This window comes from Ranitomeya variabilis, chromosome 3, assembly GCF_051348905.1.
Source record: "Ranitomeya variabilis isolate aRanVar5 chromosome 3, aRanVar5.hap1, whole genome shotgun sequence".
NCBI classification, from domain to species: Eukaryota; Metazoa; Chordata; class Amphibia; order Anura; family Dendrobatidae; genus Ranitomeya; species Ranitomeya variabilis.
Genome location: NC_135234.1, coordinates 469,664,442 through 469,678,805, shown reverse-complemented (window position 1 = coordinate 469,678,805; position 14,364 = coordinate 469,664,442).

Genomic DNA, 14,364 nt, shown 5'->3' with positions numbered 1-14,364 from the left:
GTAAGGTCCAGGCTGCGTCGGAGAGGTGAGTATAGCAATATTTTTTATTTTAATTCTTTATTTTACACAGTAATATGGATCCCAGGGCCTGAAGGAGAGTTTCCTCTCCTTCAGACCCTGGGAACCATCAGGGATACAGTCCGATACTTGAGTCCCATTGACTTGTATTGGTATCGGGTATCGGTATCGGATTAGATCCGATACTTTGCCGGTATCGGCCGATACTTTCCGATACCGATACTTTCAAGTATCGGACGGTATCGCTCAACACTAGTTCTAATAAGCAGCTGCTTAGCACTCTGAAAATTAAACTGGTGGTGGCCAACAAAGCAAAAGAAAGCTATAAGAAGATAGCAAAGTGTTTCCAGTTGCCTGCCTCTCAGTTTCAAATGTCATTAAGAAATGGCAGTTAAATGAACATTGAAGGTCAAGATAATTTCTTGAAGACAAAGCAAAATTTCAGTGAGAGCTGTTTGTATGATTGCTAGAGAGGCAAATCAGAACCATTGCTTAACTGCAAAAGACTTTCAGAAAGATTTAGCAGACTCTGGAGTTGTGATACATTTTTCTACTGTTCAGAGATACCTGCACAACTATGGCTTTCATGGAAGAGTCGTCAGAAGAAAACCTCTCCTGCATCCTCACCATAAAATTCTGTGTTTTAAGTATGCAATAGAACATCTAAACAAGCCTGATACATTTTGGAAACAAGTACTGTGGCCCGATGAGGTTAAAATAGAACTTTTTGGCCACAATGATCAAAGGTGTGTGAAGCTAAAAAGGAACAGAATTTCAGGAAAAGAATATCTTGTCAACCATTAAACATGTTAGTGGACCAATCATGCTTTGGGGTTGTGTTGTAGCCAATGACATGGGGAATATTTTACGGGGGTGAGTCCACATCTTTTCTGGCACATGTCAGCTGTTTTGAACAGCTGATATATGCCACTAACAGCCGCGGGAGGAATCGCGATCCTCCCGTGGCTGTTAACCCGTTAACACGCGTTTCCAGCAAGCGTGCTGAAAATCTGCCCATCGGTGACCCCGTCCCGTGATCGCGGGTCATTGATAGGTTGGCAAGACAACCAGAGGTCTCCTGCAGACCTCTATGGTTGTCACCGCTGGATTGCTATGAGCGCCGCCCGGTGGTCAGCTCTCATAGCCCGTGAGTAATTCTGTTACAGACAGGCGATCTGATCATCGCCTGTATGCAGCAGAGCCAATCGGGTTATGGCAGCTTCTAGTCTTCCATGGAGGCTATTGAAGCATGCCTAAAGTTAAAAAAAAAAGTTTTTAAAAATATAAAAAAAAATAAAAAAATATGAACGCTCAAATCACCCCCCTTTAGCCCCATTCAAAATAAAACAATTTAAAAAAATCAAACATACACATATTTGGTATCACCGTATTCAGAATCGCCCCGGTCTATCAATAAAAAAAGAATTAACCTGATCACTAAATGGCGTAGTGAGAAAAAAAGCAAAAACACCAGAATTATGTTTTTTTGGTTGCCACGACATTACATTAAAATGCAATAACTATCAAAAGATTGCATCAGCACCAAAATGATATCAATAAAAATGTCAGGTCGACGCTCAAAAAATAAGCGCTCACCCAACCCGAGATGACGAAAAATGAAAACGCTACGGGTGTCAGAAAATGGCACAATTTTTTTTTTTTTTTTAACAAAGTTTGGAATTTTTTTTCACCACTTAGATAAAAAAGAACCTACACATGTTTGGTGTCTATGAAGTCATAATGACTTGGAGAATCATAATGACAGGTCAGTTTTAGCATTTAGTGAACATAGTAGTAAAAAAGCAAAACAAAAAAACTGTGGGATTGCACTTTTTTTGCAATTTCACTGCACTTGGAATTTGTTTCCCATTTTTCAGTACTTGATATGTTAAAAGCAATCTTGTCTTTCAAAATAACAACTCGTCCCGCAGAAAACAAGCCCTCACATGGCCATATTGACTGGAAAATAAAAAAGTTATGGCTTTAGGAAGAAGGGGAGTGAAAAACGAAAACGCAAAAATGAAAATACCTCCAGTCATGAATGATTTTCATTTCAACAAATTCTTGATGCAAACATAACAACATTTGAAACAAAGCTGAAATTAAAAATTCATTTTTTGTAATTTTTAAAATGTGAAAGATGAATTTACAGGTGCTGCTCACAAAATTAGGCTATGTGCACACGCTGCGGATTTTGCTGCAGATCCACAGCAGATTTGACGCTGCGGATCTGCAGCGGTTTTCCATGAGTTTACAGTACTATGTAAACCTATGGAAAACAAAGTCTGCAGTGCACAAAAACAGCAGTTTATATTCCACAGCATGTCAATTCTTTGTGCGGATTCCGCAGCGGTTTACACCTGCTCCTCAATAGGAATCCGCAGGTGTAAAACCGCAGGTGGAATCCGCACAAAAAACGCGGAAAAACAGCGGTAAATCCGCAGTGCGGTTTACATTCGGATTTACCAAAATCAGTGCGGAAAAATCTGCACACCATTCCGCAGCGTGTGCACATACTTTTTGAATATCATCAAAAAGTTAATTTATTTTAGTTCTTCAATACAAAAAGTGAAACTCATGTTATATAGAGTCATTACAGAGTGATCTATTTCAAGTGTTTATTTCTGTTAATGTTGATGATTATGGCTTACAGCCAATGAAAACCCAAAAGTAATTATCTCAGTAAATTAGAATATTTATAACACCAGTTTGAAAAATTATTTTAAAATCCGAAATGTTGGCCTACTGAAATGTATGTTCAGTAAATTAGTTCAGTACATACACTCAATATTTGATCAGGCTCCTTTTGCATCAATTACTGCATCAATGCGGCATGGCATGGAGGAAATCAGCCTGTGGCACTGCTGAGGTGTTATGGAAGCCCAGGTTGCTTTGATTACAGCCTTCAGCTCATCTGCATTGTTGGGTCTGGTGTCTCTCATCTTCCTCTTGACAGTACCCCATAGATTCTCTATGGGGTTAAGGTCAGGGGAGTCTGCTGGCCAATCAAGCACAGTAACTCTGTTGTTTTTAAACCAGGTATTGGTACTTTTGACAGTGTGGACAGGTGCCAAGTCCTGCTGGAGAATGAAATTTCCATCTCCAAAAAGCTTGCTGGCAGAGGGAAGCATGAAGTGCTCTAAAATTTCATGGTAGATGGCTGCGCTGACTTTGGTGTTGATAAAACACAGTGGACCTAAACCAGCAGAAGATACGGCTCCCCAAACCATCACTGATTGTGGAAACTTCACACTAGACCTCAAGCAGCTTGGATTGTGTGCCTCTCTACTCTTCCTCCAGACTCTGGGACCTTGATTTCCAAATGAAAAGCAAAGTTTACTTTCATTTGAAAACAACACCTTGGACCACTGAGCAGCAGTCCAGTTCTTTTTCTCCTTGGCCCTGGTAAGACACTTCTGACGTTGTCTATTGGTCGTGAGTGGCTTGACTCAAGGAATGTGACACTTGTAGCCATGTCCACACCTTGTGTGGTGGCTCTTGAAGCAATGACTCCAACAGAAGTCCACTCCTTGTGAATCTCCCCCAAATTTTTGAATCATCTTAACAATCCTTTCAAGGCTACGGTTATCCTGGTTTGCTTGTGCACCTTTTTCTACAACCCTTTTTCCTTACACTCAACTTTCCATTAATATGCTTGGATACAGCACTCTGTCAACAGCCAGCTTCTTTAGCAATGACCTTTTGTGGCTTACCCTCCTTGTCAATGACTGCGTTCTGGACATCTGCCAAGTCAGCAGTCTTCCCCATGATTGTGGAGCCTACTGAAACAGACTAAAGGACCTTTGTAAATGCTCAGTAAGCCTTTGCAGGTGTTTTTGTGAATTATTCTAAGTTACTGAGATAATGACTTTTGGGTTTTCATTGGCTGTAACATTAACCGAAATAAACACTTGAAATAGACCACTCTGTTTGTAATGACTCTATATAATATATGAGTTTCACTTTTTGTACTGAAGAAATGAAATAAATTAACTTTTTGATGATATTATACATTTGTGAGAAGCACCTACAGTATTTTTTTTGCCTAAAATACAAAGGAAATGTGTCATCTTTAACTTTAGCCCTCTTAGAGATCATTTCATTTTCAACTTGCTTAAATGTTCACAATAACAGTTATTCTGACCAGGGGTGCCCAAACTTTTACATGCCACTGTAAATTCACTTGAAAAAAAAAGAAGTAACAGAGTTCCCTTTGCAATGACTATTGAGTTTTTGGAATCATGGATAGTCCTAGTATCTGTTAGCAGCTGTAAACTTTTTCCGCTGAGTTTCTGGTTTTCTTTATCTGCCTGGCTTGTTATTAGAGGTGAGATCAGTGAATCCTCTCAGCTTAGTATGTTAAGCACTGTGAGATAATGCATTAAATATGGGAAGGCAGCTTAAATGCATACTTAATTATGATCATGTGTGTAATGTGCTGGCTTTATATTTATGTATTGCAGCACTGCTTTTATGAAACCTGTCAGAAACTGTAAATGATTATCATTTCTCCATTCCAAAACAAGAGTTCTCCCAGAACCCCTGCATCAGGCATTGGGGAAGTGGCCTCCATTGTACCGTGCATACTCCCATGTGAGCTGCTCCCTTCTATACATGACTTAGTCGTTAGGATGTGCTCTATTCTGTACCTACATTATACACCCAACATATACAAAGATTCTATGCTTACATTGTTTATTTTTTCACAAAATGGTTAAAGCGTTTTCTCAATATAGTTATTGATAGAATATTGGTATTATGTGCTGCCCAGTGGGTCTTGACTGTTGGGACCCCATAAATCATGAGAATGAGGGAGAAGAAGTGCTGGTTATGGACCCTTAGGGCTCCTACTCACTTGCGAGCAACTCGGATAAGTCTCACATGGTTAAAACCCGGCTCTGCACCCGGCACTCAGATCGGGGCGTGCGGCCGCATAGGAATACATGCAGCTGCACGCTCCGCTCCTCTGTGCCAGGTGCAGTGCCGGGGTATTGCCGTGCGAGACTCATCCGGCTAGGAGCCCTTAGGCTCATTCCTTGCACAATGGTGCTCTTGGGCACCCGCTTTGATGAAAAACGCAATACAGTCCATTCTGGTGAATCAGGTTGTGTTGGCCTGGGAGTGTCAATGTACAAGGTCCTATAAGAAATTCCTGGTTACATAATTAGGGCTGTCTTACAGTTTCCTGCATAATCGGGCACTAGAAGCGACCTTACAGTTGATATGCCAATGACACCTTAGTCCATTCAATCTTGATATCAATAGCTGTGGTTGTAGAAATGATTCCCCGTATGGATAGATAGATAGACAGACAGACAGACAGACAGACAGACAGACAGATAGATAGATAGATAGATAGATAGATAGATAGATAGATAGACAGACAGACAGACAGACAGACAGACAGACAGATAGATAGATAGATAGATAGATAGATAGATAGAGAGACAGACAGATAGACAGACAGACAGATAGATAGACAATAGTGAACCCAAGTGATTGGATGAGTGCACCAATACCAGAGCGTTGTATTCTTTTATCTACATGATGGCAAATTTTGGAATTCATTTGACTAGTTCTGCACTGGGTCCATAAGAAAATAACAAATTTCTCCCAATACAACAGTTAAAATAAAAGGCTGCCTGCCATTGTTCTCACTTCCGGTCAAGTTCACATTTGCATTTTTACAATGTGTCTTTTTCCTCTGCAACTTAAGCAACATTCACAGAAGTGTTTGAGTTTTTTAAGAAGCCATTGAAAATGTGATGGACCTTTCATTTCTCAGTTTATAACAGATCATGATGGTTGCCATTACATAAAAATGGCTTCGTTAGGTTTGTGTTCTTTGTGCTATATAAAATGGTGCAGCATGCTACGCTATTGTGCTTGCTATGGAGCAGCAGAACTTGACAAAAAAGAACAAACGTACCTGTCAACAGACCTTAAATGGGTTTAACACCGGCTGACAATTTGACATACATTTGCCTTAGTTGTTCTATTGATCTAAAAAAAAAATAGATTACATTCTGTGCGCAAAATCTAATCATGACACAGGGCATCGCAATAAGGCTAGGTCGTATATGGCTGGCACTACATCGTCGTTTCCATCCAGCAGAAACTGATGCAGGACCTGATCCCATTGTTTGCAAAGGGATCATTTCCACCTGTTCAGCATATCAGTTATTGAACTGGACAGTTATTGGAATCCAGCCTTGAACCAGCGCAAGAGGGTAAATGGAGAAAAAGCCTTATGGCAACTGATGCAGTTTTGCATCAGTTCTCATATGTTATGTTTCATCAGTCCCAAAAAACTAAATTTGATGCAATGGATTTAAATGAAACCAGCCATAGTCCAGCTTCAGATCTGAGTATATACAAAATTGTCCATTTTTCAACAGGAAAAAAAGCAATTTTTCATCCATGTTATCATCCGTATGCAATATATGTGTCTCTTTTGGACATCCATATGGCATCCAGTTTTCACATGAACAATTTAATAATTAATAAAAGGACAAATACAGTCAGCTATGTTAATAATTTACTGGATGTGCGAAAAACACATGCCATATAGTGCATCATGCTTATGTGAAATACAGATTAAAGTGTGTGCTGTGATTTTTTACACACAGACCATCAGTCCATGCGTAAAAACATTCATATGCATTATCACATTGACTTGCATTGGTCAGTGTGATATGAATGCTACTCGCTTTGCAAACAGACATCACCCTGATGGTTAATATACCTGTCTGAATAAGGCCGGGGTCACATTATCAGTATTTGGTCAGTATTTTACATCAGTATTTCCAGCCAAAACCAGGAGTGGAACAATCAGAGGAAAAGTATAATAGAAACATATGCACCACTTCTGCATTTATCACCCACTCCTGGTTTTGGCTACAAATACTGATGTAAAATGCTGACCAAATACTGATAGTGTGACCCTGGCCTCAGGGTTTCACATGGTCTGTGCACATCAACCGTGCTCGGATAAGCGGACCCAGTCTGAGCACCTGGTCTCCAGCTTCACCTAGCTGCTTCATATATGACTAGAAGGCCACGTTCACACGTTCAGTATTTTACCTCAGTATTTTACCTCAGTATTTTACCTCAGAATCCAAAACCAGGAGTGGAACAATCAGAGGAAAAGTATAATAGAAACACGTCACCACTTCTGTATTTATCACCCACTCCTGGTTTTGGCTACAAATACTGGTGTAAAATGCTGACCAAATACTGACCAAATACTGATAGTGTGACCCCGGCCTCAGGGTTTCACATGGTCTGTGCACATCAACCGTGCTCGGATAAGCGGATCCAGTCTGAGCACCTGGTCTCCAGCTTCACGTAGCTGCTTCATATATGACTAGAAGGCCACGTTCACACGTTGAGTATTTTACCTCAGTATTTTACCTCAGTATTTTACCTCAGTATTTTACCTCAGAATCCAAAACCAGGAGTGGAACAATCAGAGGAAAAGTATAATAGAAACACGTCACCACTTCTGTAATTATCACCCACTCCTGGTTTTGGCTTATAAATACTGCTGTAAAAAACTGACCAAATACAGCTAGTGTGAACATGGTCTAAAGCAGTTAGTTTAGGTTAGGAGGCTCAGTGTTCAGGCCTGGCCTTCTGATGCCAGAAGTGTGAAGCTATGCTTAGTGGAGCTGAAGTAGAAGCTAAACCTGGGCTTTGGTGACTGAGAAGACCCACAGCCCCTGTATCACATAGACAGACACTAGCATATGGCACATGAGAGGTAGGGGGTCCTGTTACAGATTATGTATTGGGGTCTTGGAGCTTAAACATTTCCTTATGAGAAATAATGATGACAGTTGCAAACTGATTGGTCCATGAAAAAGCTATTTTATATATCAAAAAATTACAGTGAAAAAGCATGTATTAAAAGGAACCATAAAGAAAGTCAGATGAAAGCACTAATAGCTTGTTCTTTTTTGCCTTATTATTCAAGTACATTCCATTAATCGTGTTTGCCAAGCCTGATGTAGAAGAACTTGTCTAGCTTGCATAAAGCCCTAACCTCAATCCCATACAACACTTTTGGTGTCACGTGTAATTCCAACCATGAGCCAGCCCAAGTTATTACCCAACGTCCGTGCCCAACTTCACTAATGTTCTCGTGGGTGTATAGACAGAACTCCCTGCAGCCATGTTCCAAAAACTAGAAGGAAAGTGTTAGAAAAATGTGGTGGCTGTTATACTTTTTGTTGCAAGTGTACAGATATTGCAGGCATTAAAAGAACTCGCAATGTCCAGCGTTAACTTAACGCACCATCAGAATTTGTATAGCCGCGCCACTTATTTACTTCGTATTGGAAACGCCGCATTACGCAAAAACAAATGGATATTTATGAATACTAAATCTGTATGCTAATTCCCATAGCTTAGATCATGCATTATATAAATACACACAATATCTATGTATCTAGAAAAATCTATTAAAATATAAGTATCTTCATTTGACCTACAATTGTAAGGTGTATGGCTTTTTCTCTTTAAAACATTTAAAAAAAAAAAACTAAATCGGGGAAAAAAAATACATATAACTAAATATACTAAAGTCAGCTAATTAAAGGCATGTTGTCTCATAGCATGACACAAGGCGCACACATATAAATGATCTTTATGGACATAATTTAATGTTGTGCCTTCTTGCCATATACAGTTATATAACACATGTCCCTTGCAGGTTATAAACTGATCCCCTTACATCAGATGAATAAACTGAGCAGAAAACTATATAAGTGAGAAACAGCTCAATACAATCGAAGTAATTCTCTTAAAAATAATGCAATGTCATAAGCTGCATAAATAAATAAAAAAAATATGAAATATGAAATAACCTCCTCAATTTTGTATTGTTTTGCTTTCACCCACATTTATTCTGAGAACAATGATTTTCTATTGCATTTAATAGAAACATAATTACTAAATAGATAGACACATTAAATATGTGTGTGCATGTACATAGATTTGTCAATATTTTTCTCTTATGAAAGCGTGTTACATGAGAGTGAAAAACAGAAGAAAGACCCCGATATCTGTGCCTGCGATGCTCCGATCGCTGAGACCACCAAGCCCCCCCTCTCCACCTGATGATCCCCATTGACCCCCCAATGTCTCGCTGGCTGGCCCGTACCCGCCAATCTGTTCTCTTTTATATGGAATATTGATTTCACTCCCATTCATCTCCTCTGCAGGACCCAATCCCCCAGATAACATACACCTTCCGAAATGCAAAGAGCTTGCCGATTTATTGTCTTAATTGCACAAGTGGGAGATCTGCCGTGTGGTATAATTTGTGAAGCAACTAATTGTATACATTCCCTCTGCAATGTCATTTCCGCGGTATAGCCATCAATTAATAACCGCTGCATGCGGCGCTGTACACACACGGCGGAGACTGGACACACACGTGCTGCACACAGGGCACAGAGGGGCTTCAACTGCCAGGGGGCCACAGTGGCCGGGAGCACCCCCAGCCTGCCGATTGCCACTGGCTCAGGAAGGGGTCCTGCTGCAGTACTTCTTATTTCACTTCACAAGGAAACGTTAATATGGGTAATTTAACTATTTGTGCTCTACCTTAGATATTGCTGGATACCGAGTGGCAACTAGCAATGACAGCTGTAAGAATATATAGGAAAGAGGGCAGTGTACTGAACGGTTCACAGTGTGCTCTGCAGTCTGAGGGTACACGACCCCAATGCCACTCTCCAAACCCACCCTGCTACATAAGGCGTATGCAGAGAATGTAGAAATATAAGTAATCAAGTACATATAGGTACATATATATATATAAATAATATATATATATATACACACACACATATATACAATGATACCTATCTATTTAGCCATCTATCATTGTGTATACAGAGACGTATAGTTACATATATATATAGTTGTAAAAGTATATGTGTATATATATATATGTGTATATATATATATATATATATCTATATATATATGCACACACACATATATATTATGTATCAGACAAGGAAATTGTAGAAAGTTATATTTTAATAAAGTATTTTAATAAAGTAAAAAAAGCGGCACTAAACTGAGCCACGGTGTGTATGCGTGTGTTTATTAATATATATACACACACATACATAAGGCATGGAGTATATATATATATACATATATATATATATATATATATATATATATATATATATATATATATATATATCAGTACATCATATGTACATGTAGATAAGTGTGTGTATGTATATATATATATATATATATATATATATATATACACATATACATACATACACACATGGATAGATAGATAGATAGATAGATAGATAGATAGATAGATAGATAGATAGATAGATAGATAATTATCTCTCTCTATATACTGTATATACGCACACACATATATACACATTTCTATATTTATATATGCTCCATACCTTAATACCGTTTTTTACTTGATGTAATGTGATAAGTTCAGGATTATATATATTAGTATCTGCCAGGATTTCATTACTTTAAAAAAAAATCTACCTTGCCATAGGCACTCATTATCCAATGTGCACGGAACATTGCTTAGTGCCCGACCACCGATGTAAGGGGTTACTGTCATTTTTGCCTCTAAACCAAGGGATCCCATCGGCTCCAGCACACTACAGCCCAACACTGGTGGCCCCCTGCAATGCTCAGAGCTCGCTCGCTATAAAGGGTTGGGCATGGCACCTGTATGTGGCACACGTGCAGAGAGATAGCCCTGCTCCCCTATAACACCTGATCTGCTGCACCATGCCACATGCCCGGTTGTATTGTACAGTGCTATGGTCTGCACATGCCACATGCCCGGTTGTATTGTACAGTGCTATGGTCTGCACATGCCACATGCACTGCCCCATTCTTGCATAGATCCATCCCTGAGGAGCATTGCCCCTGTACACTGCTGCCCCATGGCAGCACACCTCTGTCACTGGCGCAGTTGTATTCAGGAGCGGACATATTTCAGCAGTTGCTTGGATTGAGTTGCTAGGCAACTGCTGAATAGTAACTGAACCGCGAGATTTGAATGTGTGAGCCTCAGCAGAGCTGCTCCTTCTCCGCTGATCTGTGACAGGGCCGCTCAGTGCTGGTATATAGAGGGACCCATCCAAGTATCCCGTGCCCTAGTAACATCAGTGCTGGTATATAGAGGGACCCATCTAATTATCCCCTACCCTAGTAACATCAGTGCTGGTATATAGAGGCACCCATCCAATTATCCCCTACCCTAGTAACATCAGTGCTGGTATATAGAGGGACCCATCTAATTATCCCGTGCCCTAGTAACCTCAGTGCTGGTATATAGAGGCACCCATCCAATTATCCCCTACCCTAGTAACATCAGTGCTGGTATATAGAGGCACCCATCCAATTATCCCCTACCCTAGTAACATCAGTGCTGGTATATAGAGTAGAGGGACCCATCTAATTATCCCGTGCCCTAGTAACATCAGTGCTGGTATATAGAGGCACCCATCCAAGTATCCCGTGCCCTAGTAACATCAGTGCTGGTATATAGAGGGACCTATCCAAGTATCCCCTACCCTAGTAACATCAGTGCTGGTATATAGAGGGACCCATCTAATTATCCCGTGCCCTAGTAACATCAGTGCTGGTATATAGAGGGACCCATCTAAGTATCCCGTGCTCTAGTAACATCAGTGCTGGTATATAGAGGCACCCATCCAATTATCCCCTACCCTAGTAACATCAGTGCTGGTATATAGAGGCACCCATCCAATTATCCCCTACCCTAGTAACATCAGTGCTGGTATATAGAGGGACCCATCTAATTATCCCGTGCCCTAGTAACATCAGTGCTGGTATATAGAGGGACCTATCCAAGTATCCCCTACCCTAGTAACATCAGTGCTGGTATATAGAGGGACCCATCCAAGTATCCCGTGCCCTAGTAACATCAGTGCTGGTATATAGAGGGACCCATCTAATTATCCCCTACCCTAGTAACATCAGTGCTGGTATATAGAGGGACCCATCCAAGTATCCCGTGCCCTAGTAACATCAGTGCTGGTATATAGAGGGACCCATCCAAGTATCCCGTGCCCTAGTAACATCAGTGCTGGTATATAGAGGGACCCATCTAATTATCCCCTACCCTAGTAACATCAGTGCTGGTATATAGAGGGACCCATCTAATTATCCCGTGCCCTAGTAACATCAGTGCTGGTATATAGAGGGACCCATCCAAGTATCCCGTGCCCTACTAACATCAGTGCTGGTATATAGAGGGACCCATCCAATTATCCCCTACCCTAGTAACATCAGTGCTGGTATATAGAGGGACCCATCCAATTATCCCCTACCCTAGTAACATCAGTGCTGGTATATAGAGGGACCCATCTAATTATCCCCTACCCTAGTACTATTCTGGACATGCAAAGCCTGTAACAGTCTGAAATATCCCCTGTGCCATTTATGCTCCCGTCTGTTCTTAAAGAGGACTCCTCATTGCTGGGATTAAAGATTTAGAATTTGATCAAATACAGTGTGACCCATAAATAATACACAGACAGTAAAAGTCTCCAAAGACTATAATAAGGATCTGTTCATTGGAATACAGCGAATAATAGTTAATAGTAGAAATCATATCTTATTGACAACGTTTATACAGCTAAAACGAGGAAAACCTGAAGATGTGCACAACACAAACTAGCTACAGCTTTCCAGCACAAGATGCTGCCGAGCTACAGGTTATTTCACCTAATACCTTCAGTTCTGCACCACATAGTAATAGCCAGACACCCCGATTTACCATTGCGGTTCCAAAATTTTGAAACACTCTGCAAAATGCTTGAATAAAATTGCAGCGAGGAAAGCATTTATATATAAGGTCTGGATTATTGAAAATATAACAATATTCCCTGACTAGTGAAGCAGGGCTGCACAATGGGGAGAAGTCATCACCAAACTCTGCTGTAAAACTTGTTAGGTGAATTAATTATTTTGGGCTTTGTGCTGCTAAAGAAAAATCAGTAGTAAAACTCAAAGGCTAAATGCAGTCCACCAACACACATTTAAAAAATAATTTATCCATATACAGTTTATTACTCCAAGTTATTATGTGGAACATAGATGTTATATTATAAAGAATCTCATCCCTATTGAAGATCACCGACTCACGGATAGATAGATAGATAGATAGATAGATAGATAGATAGATAGATAGATAGATAGATAGATAGATAGATAATAGATAGTTAATAGATAGATACAAAATACAAATATTCATCAATAGATTGATAAAAAGTAAATAGATGGGTGTATAGATAAAAGTAACAAGATTTATAAAAAGCTATATAGATAAATACATAGATAGAAACATGGTTAAGGTGTTATTATAGACAATTCACATAGATATTTGGTAGGTAGCTAGACAGATGTTTGGTAGATAGATAGATAGATAGATAGATAGATAGATAGATAGATAGATAGATAGATAGATAGATAGTTAATAGATAGATGCAAAATACAAATATAAATTGATAGAGCGATAAAAAGTAAATAGATGGGTATATAGATGAAAGTAACAAGATATATTAAAAGATATGTAGATATATACATAGATAGAAACATGATTGATGTGAATCAAGAGACACAAATACAGATAGATATTTGCTAGATAGAAAGATGTTTGATAGATAGATAGATAGATAGATAGATAGATAGATAGATAGCAAATAACTGGAATAGCAAGGTATATATTAATCATAGGCCTCCTAAACAAATATCCGTTTGTAGTATTTTTTTTTTTTGCTAGATGGATAGATAGATAGATAGATAGATAGATAGATAGATAGATAGATAGATAGATAGATAGTGAAGCTGATAGATATGATATAGACAGATGAATATATAAATACTATAGTTAAGTAAACAGACAGGCAGATAGCTGAGTAGATTAATAGATCTATATGAGAAAGATGGATAGTTAGATTAGAGATACGACATATATATATATAAATGGCTAGCAATATAGAAAGGTAGATAAATAAATAGACAAATGGTAGATATATTAATATGGGCGCCATTCAGATAGATATTTGTCAAATAGACGACAGACAGATAGATAGATAGATAGATAGATAGATAGATAGATAGATAGATAGATAGATAGATAGATAGATAGATAGATTGACAGACAGACAGACAGACAGACAGACAGACAGACAGATAGATAGATAGATAGATAGATAGATAGATAATGAGACTAAATATGAAACAGCTAACTAGAAAGATAAAAATTAGGGTAAAATGAGGTTTAATTTTGTTGAAATAAATTTA